We start from the raw sequence: 18,254 nt of genomic DNA, 5'->3' as shown, positions 1-18,254 counted from the left end.
TTAAAACCATAGAAGGAACCATCAGAAAGAGGAAACAAAACTTAACAGAAGGTAAAAATAAGTGAGAGGGATTCGACTTCGATAGTTCTTTATTTGGATGTGGACAGCATTTTCCATCCCGAGGCCTCTGGAGATGTCTTAGATCCTCGTAATGCTGAGAAGGGTTCAGTTTAACATTCTTAGTCATGGCATAACATGGCTGGTATTGTGTACAAAGTCCTCTTGGTTCTGCTCACTTCACTCAGCATCAGACCATATAAGTCTTCCCAGGTTTTTCTGAAGTCAGCCTGTTCATCATTTCTTATAGCACAATAGTATTCCATTACATTCATATACCACAACTTGCTCAGCCATTCCCCAATGGATGGGCATCCTCTCAATTTCCAATTCTTTGCCACCACAAAAAGAGCTGGTATGAATATTTTTGTGTGTGTGGGTCCTTTTCCCATTTGTTTGATCTCTTTGAGATATAGCCCTAGAAGTGCTATTGCTGGATCAAAGGGTATGCACATTTTTGTAGCCCTTTGGCATAGTTCCAAATTGTTCTCCAAAATGGTTGGATCATTTCACAACTCCACCAACAATGTATTAGCGTTCCAATTTTCCCACATCCTCTCCAACATTTATCATTTTCCTGTTTTGTCATGTTGGCCAATCTGATAGGTGTGATGTGGTACCTCAGAGTTGTTTTGATTTCCATTTCTCTAATCAATAACGATTTAGAGCATTTTTTCATATGACTATAGATGGCTTTAATTTCTTTATCTGAGAACTGTCTGCTCATATCCTTTGACCATTTATCAATTGGGGAATGGCTTGTGTTCTTATAAATTTGTCTTAATTCTCTATATATTTTAGAAATGAGGCCTTTATCAGAGAGACTGGTTGTAAAAATTCTTTCCCAATTTTCTACCTTCCTTCTAATCTTAGTTGCATTGGCTTTGTTTGTGCAAAAACTTTTCAATTTAATGTAATCAAAATTATCCATTTTGCTTTTCATAATGTTCTCTATCTCCTAGCATAAACTCTTAACAAATGCTTATTGTCTTCCATGTGAATAATAGCAAACATTTCATTAGAAGGGGAAAGTACCACACCTGATATATAAGATGTCACACACCAGTTAACTTGCAATGTTTATGTTAGTAGGGTTTATAATGGCTACCTCCTAATACTCCAAAGATTATTACCTGGCATGTGGATGACTAATCCTCTTAGCCTCTCTTTCTTACTTCTTGCCTTTGGCATTCTTCTCCTAGTGGTCACCTCTGGGTGAGCAGAGGCAATTTTTCAAACTTTAGGCTCAAAGGAACGCATTGTGCCAATGGACATTAGCTTTGAGAAAGAATCTAACGACTTTCATGAGCTGGATTCATGGGCACATAGATTGTAAGCTCTTTGAAGGTAAGTATTTTAATGGCCGTATTTTGCCTTTTTTTTAAAACACACGGTGCCTAGCACCTAGTAGGTACTTAATAAATGTTTATTGATTGATTGGCATAGTATTATAGTTACTGACCTCCTGCTATGTACAAGGCCCTAATTTAGTGCTGTGGATGAGGCAAAGATAAATAACTAAGAATTCAGTTTCTGCCAGAAGGGAACTTGAACAGGAAATAGAATCAAGAGCTCAAAGGGACCTTAGAGGTCATTTCATTTTAGAGATAAGAAACTGAGGCCTAGAAAGGTTAAATGACTTGCCCAAAGACACCTAGGTAGAAAATGGCTAAGTGGGGACCAGCCGCAAGGTCCCCAGTTCCTGCTTTCTGGAAGCTCCTAATCTGAGGTAGGTGAGAAAACACTCAGCATTTCCCTGGGTTTGGAGCACTCTGATCCTACCACCACTCCTGCAGTTTCCAGCAGCCAGCGGCTCCAGGAGTTCAGGCAGGCTTTACTTCTTTAGGGGCACTGCCTGCTTGTTCCCAGGCAGCAGCCTGGCCCGTCCAGTCTGGTGGGATGTCCACAGAAGGACAAAAGGTTCAGATTCTGCAGTCTTCCTTGGCCCGTTTTGAGCCTGTTTTCCTTGGCAGGAACAAACCCTCTAAATCACTGCTTCATCTTCCATTTATAGGCATATATGTGTTGGGTCAGTCTTTTAAAAACTCAACTAGTGATCCCAGCTTAGAATAGAATAAAAAGGAGGAAGCCTGGGGCCATGTGAAGCCAGGAAGCTGTGTGGTTGGAGGCCTCCACTGTTTCTTGAATATTCTCTGTCCATAAGTAGATCAGGAGTAAAGGCCCCTTCCTCTGGCTTCTCCCCAAGCAATGGTTTCTACAGCAATCTCCAGGCAGCAATGTCTGTGGCATCTTCAGGAACTACCACTGGTACAGTTTGGGATGAAGAGCAGGGCAAGTCCCAAAGTATGATGGAACCTTCAGAAAGCACAGACACCTATGTCCCAAAGCCTCTCCCTGAGAGTTGAAAAGTCTTCTACTTGAAAGGCACCTCGGAGGCCATGGAGGCCAGCCCAAAACAGGACAAGAATTCCCTGTCCAGAACATGCAGCCAGGGGTCAGCCACCCTTTTTTGCTTGGAGTTTTCCACTGGGGGAGGACCTGCTGCCATTCTCCTGTTAGAAAGCTCTAATTGTTAGGAAGCCTAAATTTGCCACTTTGCAAATCCCACCTGTTGTGCCCAGTTCTTCCCTATAGGACCAAGCTGAAGACATCAAATCCCTCTTCCAGTTCAATCCAGTTTTCATTGGTTTTGGTGCTCACAAGGTGGAGAGCACTTTGCCAGAGACACAAAGACAACCTGAAGAAAAGTCCTTTCCTTTAGGGAGTGTACACTCTCCTCCGCATTGACAGCCTTTCAAATACTTGAAGGAGGTTAGATTTTGCTGCCCCTACCTCCAAATCTTCCCTTCTCTAGGTTACCCATTTTGAGTTGCTTCAATTAATCTCATATAACACCAGCTTGAGGTCTTTGCCATCCTGATTGCCTTCATTTGGAAATGTTTGAGTTTATTGTTGTCCTTAATAAATGATGATGACTGGAACTGAATTTAGGTGCTCTGGGCCTCATTTTCCCCCTCTGTAAAATAGAAGGGTCAGACTAGATTGGATGATCTCTAAGGCAGCTAGATGGCATGATTGGTAGAGGGCTGAACTTGGAGTCACTAATATATGAGTTTAAATCCAACCTCAGATACTTACTAGCTATGAGACCCTGGGTAAGTCACTTAACTGCTGTCTACCTTCGTTTCCTCATCTGAAAAATGAGGATAATAATAGCACCTACTGCCCAGGGTTGTAGTGAGGATCAGATAATACCTGTAAAGTGCTTTGCAAATCTTAAAAGCACTATATAGGTGCTAGCTATTATTATTATTATTAGCTAAGGAAGATCTCTTTACATTCTTAATTCTATGCTTCCATGAGTGTATATGGTAGCGAGAGCCTGGAGGATGACAGGACCTGGGTCAGGAGGAGTAGTAGAATGGCAAAGATATCCCTCTTGGTTCCAATTCAGAATTTCCCAAAGCTTAATTTCTTTGATAATTCAGGCTTCGGTCTCATTTTAGCAGAGAGCCTGGATGGTGTAGTGGATAGAACACAGAACACTGGGCTTGGAACCAGGAAGACTCATCTTCTGCATGAAGCCCTAATACACCTGTTTTCTCTGCAGTGAATCTTCAATAATGTGAACTTTACTGACAGTGAGCCATCCATCAAATGATGTGAACTTTCACCATTTGTATTGACTTGTAAAAACCCATTCCAATGATATTGAATAATAATATTTCTTTGCCATTGTTAAAAAACAAACAAGAAAAAAAAACAAGCTGATTTGCTGATCTCCACAGGCCACCTATGACCAGGAACATCCTCATTCACTGTGCCTCAGCCTGAATCTGGAGACTCCAGACTGCTTGGAACAGCCACGTATACCTTGGGCATTTCCCAAGCTTGTTCCAATACCAATCCCTCCTAGCCTCCCTACCCTGCTCCCCCCCCACATCCCTTCTAACATACTAAAGTCAAAGTTGTATAGCCTATCTTGTGAAAAGTATAATGGCCAAAGGTGCTAATTCTTTTTTTTTTTAAGGCAATTGGGGTTAAGTGACTTGCCCAGGGTCACACAGCTAGTAAGTGTCAAGTGTTTGGTCTGAAGCTGGATTTGAACTCAGGTCCTCTTGACTTCAGGGCCAGTGCTCTATCTACTGTGCCACCTACCTGCCCCAAGGTGCTAATTCTTTAAGCCAATGATATGTAACTCAGGGACGAGGGTTGTGGTGTTTGTTTTATATGTATATACATATTCCCATTTAGGCACAAATGTGTACGCACTCATGTGCATGTGTACGTGTGTACACAAAAGGGTATTTACGTATGTGTATATATAATATATATTTGTATATATAGTGGGTACATATATATATATATAATAAAAAAAATGTATATTTCTGTTTGTAGGCATAGAATTGTATCTTAGAGATTTTTACATGGATTTTTAGAGCATCAAGAGATAGAAGGTTAGAGACTGAACAGACTGACCACCACAATATTCAGGTTACAGTCCATATCTCTGGATGGATAAGGCCACAGCTCCACTTGAGGATTTGAGTGTCCTAGCCTCCAAAGGAGGCAAGTCTACTACCATGTCCCAATGTCATCATAGAAGTGAAACAGATGCTAGGGCTAGGACATGGAAATTTTATATCAGTCCCACAACCACAAACATTTTGTCATCTCTAGAAAACAGAGGAGTGTCTTTATTATTCTGGTAATTTCTAAAGAGACTAAGGAGTAGGATTGTCATGGCTATCAGACCACCAGAAGAATTGAAGTGGACTTCACAGGAACAAACCTTCCAAACCCCGGGCAAACCAGAAAGATGATTTATTTCATTTTCACTGCTTTACTCCATTTAGATCTTGTTGGCTTTTGAAAACTGCAATAGCTGTGGTTAGATCAGCCTCTTTTATTCCTAGGTACATTGACAAGCAGGAGAAAAATCTTTTATTATATCTTCCCTAGATGGAGAAGTTGAGACCCAGAAGGGATAAGGGTGTTATTTGACCTGATGAAGTCAATCCAGTGGCACTCCCCAGGTGACTCGCTGATTCCACAGTCTTCTCTCTCCATTTGAGGCAGTTGAGTGGCACAGACCTGAGGTCAGGAAGTCTTGAGTTCAAATATGGATGGACTCAGACAGTTACTAGTTGTGTGAGCCTGGGCAAATCACTGAAGAGCTGTCTGCCTCAGTTTTCTCATCTGTAAAATGTGGGCAATAATGGCACCTAGCTCCCAGGGTTGTCATGAGGATTAAATAAGATAATATTTGTATAAAGCACTTTGCGAATCTTAAAGTGCTACATAAATACTAGCTACTATCATTATTCTAATTGATCTATCTGTGTCTCTGCAAGTTCGTTGGACCACCTTTTCCTCCTTTCAACAAAACCAGACGTTGCTCAGAAAATATTATGTCAACGTTTTAGACAGAAGGAATCATACTGTGGAGCCTCAGGAGGCCATATTAGCTGGACAAGCTGTGAGGCCCCCAGCCTTGGGCCAGACTCTCTCCTCTAACATCAGGTGATAGATTCTGAGGGCCTCTCAGAGCAGCCCAGCAGGGTAGCAGAGGAGAGACAGGAAACAGATGTTGGGCAGGTCTGATGGAAACCCGAAGACGAGACCAACGGAGGGAGAGTGGTCAGGCAGCAGCAGCAACCTGGCCCATAAAATGGAAGCAATGAACAAGGTGAAACCTAAGATTCCCCCTCAACCCCTTCTCAGCCAAGGTTCAGTATGGGGAGTGACAGCTGTCCCCTGGTTCCCCTACATTGATTGAATTCAGGCTATGGACCCTAATTCAGTGAAGAGATCTTTTCTTTCTCAGGAGGAGCTGACACGTGGTGGGGGTGGGGGCTGGGGGGGTGCTGGCAGAGCTGCCAAGAAAATTCTGGAAAAGCTCAACTGGCCAGATTTGGTTGTGCACTCCTTCAACTCCAGATGCTGGAGGAAACTGAGGTTTGTGCATCCCTTGAGATCAGGAGCTCTGAGCTGCAGTGTGGTGAAAGCCCGTTGGGTGTTCATACTATCTGGCACCAACACAGTGACCCTTGAAGAGGGAGGGGGAGAGGGGCACCAGACTGCCCAAAGTGACCCAGGTCAGAAAAGGAAGAGGACTGAGCTTTTGTGCTGATCAACAATACAGAACCAAGGCTGGGTCCTGGAGTGGTGGCCACACTTCCAAGTTGGGAAGCCTGGTTTTGAAAATGGAAAGGAAGGAAGGAGGGAGGGAGAGAGGGAAAGAAGAAGGGAGGGAAGGAAGGAGGGAGGGAAGGAAGAAAGGAAGGAGGTGGGGAAAGTGGGGGTTAAAAGAAGGAAAAAAAAAGGAAGGAAGGAGGGAAGGAGGAAGGAAGGAGGGAAGAACAAAGGAAAGGAAGAAAGGAAGATGAGAGGGAAGGAAGGAAGAGGGGAAGGAAGGAATGAAATGGAGAAAGAAGGAAGGAGGGAGGGAAGGAAGGAAAAAGAGAGGGAAGGAAGGAGGGAGGGAGGGAAAGAATGGGGGTTGAAAGAAGGAAAAAAGGAGAGAGAGAAGGAAGGAGGAAGGGAAGGAAGGAAAGAAGATGGAAGGGAGGGAAGGAAGGAGGGAAGAACAAAGAAAAGGAAGGAAGGAAGATGAGAGGGAAGGAAGGAAGAAGGGAGGGGAGGAAGAAGGGAGGGAAGGAAGAAGGGAAGGAGGGAAGGAGGGAGAGAAGGAAGGAAGATGGGAGAAAGGAAAGGAGGTAGGGAGGGAAGGAAAGGAGGAAGAGAAGGATGGAAGAAAGGGAAGAGGAAGGGAAGGAGGGAAGGAAGGAAGGAAAAAGGGAGGATAAGAAGGAAGGGAGGAAGGGAAGGAGAAAGGAAGGAAAACTCAATAGACTACCTTCCTATTTAGTATCCTTTAAATCTAGGACCAATTTATACAGCCTGCGTGATTTCCCACATCCTAGACATGGTCTTCTTTTTCACCATTACATGGATTAAAGGGAGAGGGATGACTTGACCATAAGATCAGTTATGGGGTAGAGGTGGAGGGCAGGATTTAGGGAGGTGGAATCATCTCTTTGGAAGGTAGTTAGGAACTGAGGACCCCCCTTCCAGATATTTGCCTGCTCTTATACCCAGTTACAATCTATACCATGGCTAAAGATTGGGTCCCGAGTGACTCGTCGAGGTGACTTCTGGAGGGTTCTTTTCAGTCTTGGGCTCTGGCCTGCTGTCTGGTGCTTGGATCCCACTTTTCCTTCTTCTGGTCAGCCTCCGTAGCACGGCAGGGAGGGATTAGCGGAGGCCCTCCTTTGCTGCTGCTACCCTTTACATTGCTGATCCTCTGAAGCTGGGTGTTCTTCTCCATCAGGGAAGTGTTACCCAGAGCTCTTGACCACATTCCTTAGGCTCATTGGCACATCTTGACCAACTTGCCTAGTCGACCAGGTAGCATCCAAAACTTTCCTGACTGACACCCTCAAAGGAAAAGTCTTTCTGGCCATCTCAAAGTCATGCCACCTGCACTTCAACCTCCACTCTGAAGCTTCCACCCTAGGGCCCTGGGCTTCTGATGGTCACCAATGCTCACAAGCTAACTTTATCATGCCTGGACCCAGACCCAGGTACCACTTCTTGCCACCCCCATGCCTTTCTCTCTATGTGCGTACCACCTTTCTCCTCTTCTTCTCCTCCCACCAATCTCTGAGGGCAGTAATGAAATCTCACTATATCACTGGAAGGGACACGTCATCATTTGCTCTGTGGATCCAATCACCATTCTCTCTTTCTCTCTGCAAAACATTCCTCTCTCAGCAGCGCAAACTGGCTTGGGAGAGAGCCAATTCTTAATTGTTAGTATGAACAAATTCTACACTTCATGCATCTCGATTTATTGTTTTGTTTGTGTATTTGTTTTACTGATTGTCTACACTTAAAGAAAATGATGGAGAAAATAAAGTGTGCCATGCATACATTTCTTTTTTTCAGTCAGCTGGTTGTTAAATATTTACCAGCACACTTCTGCCTCACTCCCTTATGTTTGCTATCTTTCCCCTCAATTCCTTAAGGTTGAACACAGAGTCTGATGCATAAAGAATGAATGAATGAATGTCTTTTTATTCATTCCTTCATTCACAGGAAAATCCCTGTACTGAATTCACTCTTAGCTGGGTTGGGCTTCATGACTTCCCCACCCCAGGGTTCAGAGTCATTCCTTCATTCACAGGAAAATCCCTGCACTGAATTCACTCTTAGCTGGGTTGGGCTTCATGACTTCCCCACCCCAGGATTCAGACTGTGCACCACTCCCCTTTCTCATCCCCCAAATACCTAACTTCTTCCCCTCAATCTAACTTTGCCCTGGATCATGCACATTGTCTTGAAGATTGACTAAGACAAACAGCTGGCCAGAATCTCTGGATGGGGAGGGGCACGATCTGGCAGGCTCTGCCCTCAGCTTCCCAGGCCTTTAAAGGCCCTGTGTCCATTGGACAGAGCTTGTTTTCTGAAGCCAGAGAATCACCTCTGGGCATGTCGCTGCCCTTATGTTCAGTGAAATGTAAGCCCCTCAAAGGCAAAGGCTGTGTTTGATTTTTGTCTTTGTATATTCAGTGCCCAGCACAGTGTCTAAAGGTCTGTCACATTGTTGAAGATAGACCCTCTAGACCACTGTAGAGATAACCCTAACTTCTGGAGCTTTTGTTTAACATTAATTGTTAACTCCAGGGGCAGAATCCTCTCCAAAGTAAATATAAACATGTCCTTCATAGACTTCTACCAGTTAGCACTACCTTACCTTCCAATGTGAAACTTCTACCCTTCCCCTTCCAGGTTTAAATCTATAATCCTGCTTGATACTAGGTGATGAGGACAAAAGGAAGATCCAGACAAAATGCTATAATCAAAGTCAAGCAGGAATAAGATTACTTTTGTCAGGAGCCTGGGAGTAGGTGGGGTGAGTATTAGGCAAGGCCTGAAGGTGGTAAACGACACAGAATCTAATTTGACAATCACATATGTGTGTGTGTGTGTATGTATTGAACTCCGTTGCCCTCTCAAACAAAATCCAGTTTCTTCCTGAGGTTTTAGATTTCTCTCTGAACAGTGTCTACCTCCCTCCCCTAATGCTCCTCTCCCCACCCCAACCCCCAGAATCCCAGACCTTTCAGGATGTTCAAAACCCTTCCCACTCTACCTTCTAGCTCCTTGACCCACCCAGCACACACATCTGGGCATTTGTCCAGCAATTCCTAGATGAAATCAAGGCTGCCAGGATGCCCCACCCAGCACTGTTCCCTTCATTCTATCCCCCTTGGCCCCACCTTCCTCTTTTTAGGGAAGGACAATGGGTCTGTTGTGGCCCACAACCCCAAACTCCTCTTTTTTCTTTCTCTTTAGACACAAAGAGGGGCTGTGGGGCTGGAAAAGCTTACCAAAGTGATGACTAAACTCTTTCTTGTCCTTATACAGTGTGTGGCAAGGGCCAGGGGTGCTGTATTTGAAGTCAGGAGATCTGGGTTTGAAAAACAGTTAAGCAAAGTCACTTCACCTCTCATGGGGTCCCCAAGTTTCCTCATCTTGAAAGTAAAGCCCCAATGTCTTTCATCTTTTTGGGTTTGGAGTATGATAATGAGGAACTTACACTGATTTATTTAGATTTATTATCTTAAAAAATCCCACCAAATATTTGTTCTTGTTATAAAATGAATTTGATTCACTTTGATTGAGGCAGGCTATAGCACAGGGCAACTCAGAAGATCCAGGTTCAATCTCACAAATTTGGGTTTGGTCTCTCTGGGCCCTGAGTCTCTTCATCTGTAAAATGGGGGAGGTGGACTAAAATGGCTTCTATAGTTGTTTTTTTTTCAGCTCTGGATCTGATCTTATAAAAAGCACTAAAGTCCCTTCCATCTTATAGCTGGTCTCTCTTTGTAGGCATCTCTGCAAAACTGTGAAGGACCTCTCCAGGACTTCATTTCTCTATGTCCTATGTCCTCCTGTCCATAAGTCCAAATGAAAGAAGTGGGATTTTTTCCCTTCTTCAGTCTGTCCAATCAGTCATATCCCCCCAGCCACTATCAAGTTCACTTCAGTCAGGCATCCTGATGTGATTAGGAAGGAAATAAAATGTTTCTTATATTCTGAGTACTATGCATAGCTGGGGATCCATTCCCGAAAAGAAAGATAGCCCTGACCTCAAAGAACTGAAATGAGGGTGATGAAGCGGAGAGGGGGAGGGTACCCCGCCCAGGACAGGGTCATGGCTTTTAAGTGCAGAAAGTTTGGAACAGGACCAAAAGCAAAATGAAGGCAGGCTGGTTTGGACACTTCCTCAAAATGGAGGTTGGCTCTAGGAGGATTCACAAAGGGGACAAAGGAGGTGGGCTTTGTGGGCAGACATTCTGGGGTCTATATATAGTCTAGGTTTGGCATTAACTTCTTTGGGAAAGTTTGTGTGATAGTATAAGGACCTTATTTCTTATTCACAATATGGATTCATGATCCCCTTGTTTCCCAATCAGTGTGTGTCCAAGAAATCTTTGGCACCATCTACCATCTTGGGATGTTGGCTCAGCCTCCTGGGTTTGTCTCTCTCCTTTTCACTTTTTAATAAAGGTGCTGGTAGGTGGGTCGGAGTGTGGAGGATGGCTGCTAGCCTGGTGGTGATATGTGATGAATAGCAACCCTCCCTAAGTGTATGTCTTGTAGAATGCCCCCTCCCCAACCCCGCCTTTGCTACAGACAAGAACCATCTCTAATGTAGCTTAACAAAGGGGCTTTGTCAGTGTTGAGTTGCCTGAGCGGAAATGGAGGATTCTTATACAATAGATGAAAACCTTTGGACCCAGACATCCAGGGAGGAGAAGTCTGAGTAACATGTTAGGAATAATAAAGGATTAAATCAGTCAAGGAAAAAAAATTAAAGAGATTGTTGAGAGGACCTGGGGAGAGGTGGTATGGGGGGAGAGAGGTGTGGGGATGAGACAGAGAGAGAGAGAATATCTATAGTAGGAGATTATTATCTATCACTAAGAGTTTAAGTGAAGGAGTCCCAGTAGAGTCAGTCAGTCCCTTAAATCCCTCAGGTTACCACCAGGCAGTGGAGACAGAGGGTTCTAACAGGCCTTGGAGTAGATGCTAGGAAAGGAAGCCAGACATCTCAGGGATCCGAGAAAGAGAAAGTACCCCAGTTTAGCAGAGACTTGGCCTGCTTTAAACTATGAGCTATTTCTCTAATATAATACTGCCTTTTATGTGTGGTTTATCCCAAGGGTCAGCATACTACATATTTTAACAACATTTTTTAATTCTAAATAGCAGGCCTTTAAGAGTGGTATGGCTCAACAAAACGACTCCTGAGAAAGGCACAATGGAAGAGATTGTAATTTAAAGTGAGTAGGGATTCCTTTTATAAATAGGTGGATGGAAAAGGTGGTCAGCAGTGGGGTTTTCTCCCCCAATTTTGTTGTTAGCTTGCATAACTTTTATTACCTTTGTTTTTCCCAATTAACAAACATTTACTTTGTCTCTTTCCCAACTTCCCCCTTTTGAAAAAAAAATAAAATTCTTGTGACAATTTGTAGACAAGCAAAGCAAATTTCCACATTGTTATATCCAAAAGAATGAGTCATTATTAATGCCTCTTGAGTCCATCAACCTTTGTTGTCAGGAGGTGGATAGCATAAATGCATCATTGGTCCTCTGGAATCATGGTTGTGTACCATCACATTGATCAGAGTTCTTAATTAAGCCTTTCAAAGTTGTCTGTCTTTTATAGTGTTGTCGTATATTTTTTTCTTTGTTGTATAATTTTTACTCTGCATCAGTTCTTACAATTCTTTCTAGGTTTCTATGAAACCATCTCTTTTTCATTATTTCTAACAGCCCAATAAGCATTGCCATTATGTTTATATAATAGTTGCTCAGCCATGTGTCCTGTCCCAGTTTTGTCTTTCCATGGTAGAGAGGACAGGGCTGACTGACTGGGGAGATACTGAATCATACCTGAAAGGGATCTTAGTTGCCTCATCTGTTCAATGATCACATTTAAGGGGTACTAGAAAAGCCCAGTCTGGAGATGTTGGACTAGATTTATCTAATTTTCCATTATTTCAAGGGGTACTAGAAAAGTCCAAAATCTCTCCCCAGGTTGGATATATCCCCTTCTATGTTTCCATTCTAGTGGAAAGAACCCAAATGATTTTATAGCAGCAACCCGGGCCTAGAGACAAAATGACTTGCCTTAAGTAGCAGGTTTAAAAGTATGTTGGCCACTCAGATGGCTGAGATCTTCTTGACTACCAGTTATCTTTTCAGTTGATAAGGCCTCAAGTTAATTCATTAATAGAGACTTTCGTTAGTTTTATGTGGCAATATTGAGTGCAATTTGGCTCTACAAGAAATGCAGTTTTGCAATTCTAGTAAGAAACACTGTAATAAACTAAACCAAGAGGAAATCATGGAAGCCATTCCTCTGATTTTACTTGAATTGTACGTTTTATTTATAGAAAAATTCAGATCTCTAACCTCAGAGCTCCCTATAGGCTACTAGGGTTTTTTCTTCCATTTTTACAGTCTCTGGTTTATTTGATAGATAACACTATCATTGAAGCAGTTCATATAAATCAGCTGTCCAAATGTTTGATTAAATGATGTAAAAGTTTAGAGATCTTGATGTCTGGACCCAGATGTTTGGAAAAGGAAGGAACAACTGACTAGGCTATTGCTACATAGATCATTGTCCAGATGTAGGAAAAGCAAGATGCTACCAAGCCCTAGGGTCACAGAGCTCCCCTCCTGGTTGTTTATGTGTGTGTATGTGTGTGTGTGTGTGTGTGTGTGTGTGTGTGTGTGTGTGTGTGTGTGCGTGTGTGTTTCTTCCCTTTGTATTGATCTCTAGGCATTATTCCAGATTACCCCTTGTTTACTTACTGGGTTTTCTGGACTGACTACCCAGAAAATTTTTTCACCTTTGGTTACCTTGCCTAGCAGAAGATGGGAAATGTGTGTGTGTGTGTGTGTGTGTGTGTGTGTGTGTGTGTGTGTGTGTGAATCAAGAAGACATGCCCACACATTAACTCCACAAAAATCAATCGACTAGTATTTTATCAAGTGCCTACTGTGTGCCAAACACTTTCACACATGGATTCATTCTCCAGCTGGATTCACTAAACCTTTATCAGTATTCTTGTTTGGCCCTGGAAATGGAATGGAAGTCCCAAATCTTAGCAAGGAGGTCAAGGTGACCTAGAATATACAGCATGTGGCCAAGATTATCATCTTTTCTTTTTACTAAAAAAATTCACTCTGAAAAGAGACCAAATGAGACTTCAGAACATACCATAGCATCAGAAAAAATGCAGGTTGGAAATAAAGCCCTTAGTTAAAGCCAGCTAGGGGAAATCTAAAAAAGGGGGCAACTTGGGCCCTTTGGAGCCTTCATTCCCCTCATTCAGAGGGTTTGAGTTCAAATTCCTCCTCGTACATGAACATCCTTCTCTAAGCCTTTGATTTCATCTGTGAAATGAGTGGGGGGTGGTGGTGGTTGGGTCTGTGATATATCCGAAGGATGAGCCACACTGTTACTTGTTCCTATTTATTCTGAAAGGGTGTCAAAAGGGACCTGATCCCCTCCCCCCAACTTCCAAGGTGGAGGTTTATCCCGTCTACCTTAAGCATTATTTATCGTATCTATATTAAAAAGCAAAAAGTAGTTTTTGCCTGATAGGATACTAAGACACTGCCCCTTCCCTCCCCCCTCTCCTCCTCCTTTCTCTCTTCTCCTCTCTCTTCTCCTCCTTCCCTCTCTTCTCTTTTTCCCTTCTCCCCTCCCCTCTCTCCCTTATCTCTCCTCCTCTTTTACCTCTTCCCCCTCCACTCCCCCTTCTCTTTTACATGCATATGTGTACATAATATATGTCTATATGTGTATATATATATATGTATATATATATATATATATATATATATAAACACATATACACATATATGAAAAATAAGTCTGTAAAAGCTGCTTTGAGGACAGTCCACCTGTAGCTAGGCTAACACAAGGATGGGAGTAAAAACAATGGATATACACATATACACATATGTATATGTTACATATATACATATATGCATTTATATGAATATACAACATATACATGTATGTATAGCCTATTTAATCACTGTAATTATATTAGAACTTTAGAGCTAGAGAAGGCCCTAAAACATTTTACAGAGGAGGAAAGCTGAGAACTTTTTTTTCAAATCTCTCAGAGATAAGGAAGGGAGTCAGAGTCTAGAAAAGTCCAACTAGATCCTCAAAGCCAGAGCTAGATGCAAGTGAAATGGGATTTGAGCCTAATTCAGTAACATCTCTCATTCTTTTTTCAGTTCAATGCCCTTGTGTTTGGAATACTCAAATATTGGATGTGTTTACAGAATGTAGATGTCTCTATAAGATCAGATCTACCTTGTGAATGAGTCAAAAACAAGTTAGTTATTTCATTGACAAAATCAAAGTTATTTTAGCTGGAGTGAATCCTCAAATTCAACCAAATAAGTAGAAAAGAAAAAACTTTTATTCCCTAAACATAGCCCACGTATCTTTAAAAAATAGCCGAAGGGTTTGGTAGTGGTCCATGGTGACTGAGAAAAGGAAGCTCCAGGGAAGAGAGGAAGAAGGAGGGAACCTTAACGTGCTACTTTAAAGTAATAGAGTATTTGAACTTCGAAGTAAGACCATGCATGGATTGGGGGGGAAGCAACCTGGCCAGTTATTAGGAAGACTAGCCGCAAGGAATGGAATGATCTCACCTGTATGCAAGGTTATTTATGACATTTAAACTAGTAGCTATTTATATCAACTTCTGTTTCCAAATATGGTGATGAAACACTGTATATAAATAAAATAGTAAAAAAAAATACAACAAACTCCAAATTCAAGAGAATTTTTTTTGGTGATTAAGTTTTTTGTCCAAGGGTTGCTGGACTATTTAAATCAGTCAATACTTGTTTTTTCCCTTGGCTTGCTGTTTGAACAGCTCCTGAGGGGGGAATAAAATAAAAAAAAAATTTAGAGAATTAGAAAAGTATTATCTGAGAACAAGTACATCTATCTGTTTTTAACCTTTTCCCACTGCCTGATGAAATTCCCTTTTATGCTTAAGCTTGATACAAATCTTTGTGTAGGAAGAAAAGCCTGGTTCCATAAAAATGGAACTTTCAGCTTTCAGGTAATATAAATGCTATACTATGCTATGGGGAAAGTGGTGCCTCAGTTTCTCCAGATGTAATTTACAGAGGACATTTTTCTAAAGAACATGAACACAAGTGCTTTGCTCTGAGAAGAAGAAACCAGTCTGGTGGATTATCATCAATTGGGTGAAATGGCCACTCTTGGCATGCCACCCCCTTAACCCCACTGGATATTTTGGTGCAAAAAGAGAGGCTCTACTGAGGGAGTGTTGAACACAACATAGGGGAGAATTAAGTTTCTTGACTAAAGGTTCTCATGCATGAAAAAGTTTCTAGAACCTTGGAGATTTACATGACATTATATAAAGGAATGAGGTTGCATTCGAAAACTGCTGGGTCATGTGTAAAATTTGTGCATTTTGCATGTATGTCCAATGGCAAAAGGCTTATCTTATCACTTTCTCAAACTTTCTTCTTTAGCGGGGAGGATGCCACACAGGGGCACACATGTGAGATATTGACCAAAATTGAACAGGGGGGACTTTTTAGGAGTGGCTTCAGTTCCTGACTCTACTGGAATTTCTATATTCCTAGTCTCTTATAGATCACTACCTGGCTGGACTGGAGCGAGGAGGGGGCACCTGATGGTTGGAAAGGCAGTAACTATAAAACTAAGTAAGATTAGTCCCTTCCCCAACCCATAGGGAGGTTCATCAGAGCAAAGAAAAATTGTTTTTTTTTTTTACACCAGGTTTCTAAATTTTATTGAGATGTTAGGGGGGAAGAAAACACCATCATATACACATTCCTCACTTCCTCAAGCCTGGATTTTCCCCAAATTCAATGTTTCCTTTTTTCCTTCTCTGATCGAACCTCTGGTTGCCCTGGCAGACCCCCTGTCCTTCTTTTTCACTGTGGACTGATGTTGCTAAGAAGTCCAGCAGCTCTGAGCTCTTGGAGGGATCACAAGTTGGAACGGTAAGTCCTGGGAACTGTGAGGAAGGACAGAGATAGGGGTGGGTTTTTGTTCCTACCTGAAGCCTGCTGCACCCTAATTATACACCTTCCAACTATTGATCCTGTCAGCTGTGGGGATTTTTTTTTTTTGTGGAACTAGACACATCACAAAGCTCTCAAGAGTCAAATTCTGGGAGACATGAGAAAATTTAATTAAAGTTTTGAATACCCTCAAATTTACAGATGAGGAAACTGAGGCACAGAAGTAGAAAGCCTTATCTTTCCCATGATCATACACATCTTGGTAAGTGGCAGAGCCAGGACTCAGACTTGGGGGGGGGGTGTTCTCCTGACCCCCCCCCCGTGGGTCCAGGGCTCTTCCTATTACACCACCCTGCCTCCAAGTATGTAGGAGGGATTTTCCTGCATTGGTTAAAGGGGGGGACTTTACAGAAGTGGCCTCTGAAGGCCCTTTTTGTTCAACTCAAGATCTGGGGGCTCTAGGAACTCCTCATTCTCCTTCATCCCCATACTCACCTTCCTCACTTCTCTTTCTGCTCTTTAGCCCAGCCTTCCGATATTTCCTTTTAGTGCCAGCTCTTTTGACCCCCTTGTGAGGAGATCTGCTCTTGTTTCTCCTCCTGCCTTGGCTTTTCATTTTCCTGTTGGTAGACATGTTGCTGGCTGCCGGAGTCTGGGGGCTTTGAAAAGCCCCAAGGCCCGGGGCTTGTCTATTTAAGCCTTTGGCCATTATGAGGTGGAAGGAGTAGGACTTAGCAAGTAGGTGTGGCCCCATTGTGAGACCCTACCTTTATGGGCTTTGGACCATATATGGGAAAAAGAGTGGGACTTTTTTTCATTATCATGGCTGAGGGTCTCCAGGTAATGAAGTTATTTTTATATAAGAGATGAACTTAAATCAACTATTTATCATTTAGCAGGTCCCCAATTTCCCAGGAGACACAAGAGAAATTATTTACATTTTGACTAGAGGGATGTACATGTAGAATGTGGGCCAAATGGAGCCTAGAAAGGCCTTTCTATAACCCTAAAAACAAGGGTTCTTCACTTTTTTTTTTGCGAATCATGACATATTTAACAGTCTAGTGGAGCCTATGAATGAACCTCCTATCAAAATCATGTTTTTAAACACACAAAATAAAATATATAGAATTACAAAGGAAGCAAATTATTTTGTAATACGGTTATGAAAACAATAAATAAAAAAGTTCATCATAAAAGGTCAGGTCACATACATGTGAAAAAATGATCTCTACCTCCTTATAAAGCATTTCCACTTTAATGTTTCCTTTTCCTTTTTAATTTAACAGGCCCTAAAATGAACAGATCTTTCTTGTTATTGGATCTGCCACACCACCCCAGGCTTTCCATTCTTCTACTCCTCTGAATCTGAAATCTTTTCTTCTTTCTCCTTATTCCTAATCAGGAATCAAATTCTATTGGTTATTGCCTTCAAACTGTCTCCTTTAGTAGAGGTTCTTATTCTTCCTAATTCCCACTTTGCTGTTGTTGTTGTTCAATCATTTCAGTCATGTCTGACTCTTCATTGATCCCATTTGTTTTATTTTTCATTTTGTTTTTGGCGAAGATACTGGAGTGGTTTGCCATTTCCTTCTCTAGCTAATTCCTGTTATCACCACCCTAGTCCAGACTCATGGTTTCACCTCATGCCAAGATTGCTGCTTCCTGGTTGCCTTCCTTAACCAGGTCTTGTCCAGGTGTGCCTTCTCTCTAATCTGACCTGTATTGTTCTGCCAGATTAATCTAAAATGTTGCTTTCATCATAGCATAAACATCAATGGGTCTCCACTGCCTCAAGGATAAAGCTATGCCATCTGCGTTATTACTCTCAAACTCCTCTGATTTTGAAAACTTCTTTTTCTCCTTGGTCCTAGTGGAGAATCGGGTCCTTCATTGACTATTGCCTTCAAACTCTTTCCTTTAGATGCAACAGAAATTGATCTTCTCAAACATCGCTTTCACAGACTTTGGTATGAGCATTCAAAGTCCTTCTCAATTTCCTCAAGGATAATACACAATCCTACATTTGATTTTAGAAAGTCCCTGGTTCACTATATGTTTCATGTAGGCTATTCTCATCTCATAGAACCACAAAG

This window comes from Phascolarctos cinereus, unplaced genomic scaffold, assembly GCF_003287225.1.
Source record: "Phascolarctos cinereus isolate Bilbo 61053 unplaced genomic scaffold, phaCin_HiC Scaffold_7;HRSCAF=346, whole genome shotgun sequence".
Taxonomy (NCBI): Eukaryota; Metazoa; Chordata; class Mammalia; order Diprotodontia; family Phascolarctidae; genus Phascolarctos; species Phascolarctos cinereus.
This window is presented reverse-complemented; position numbering follows the sequence as displayed.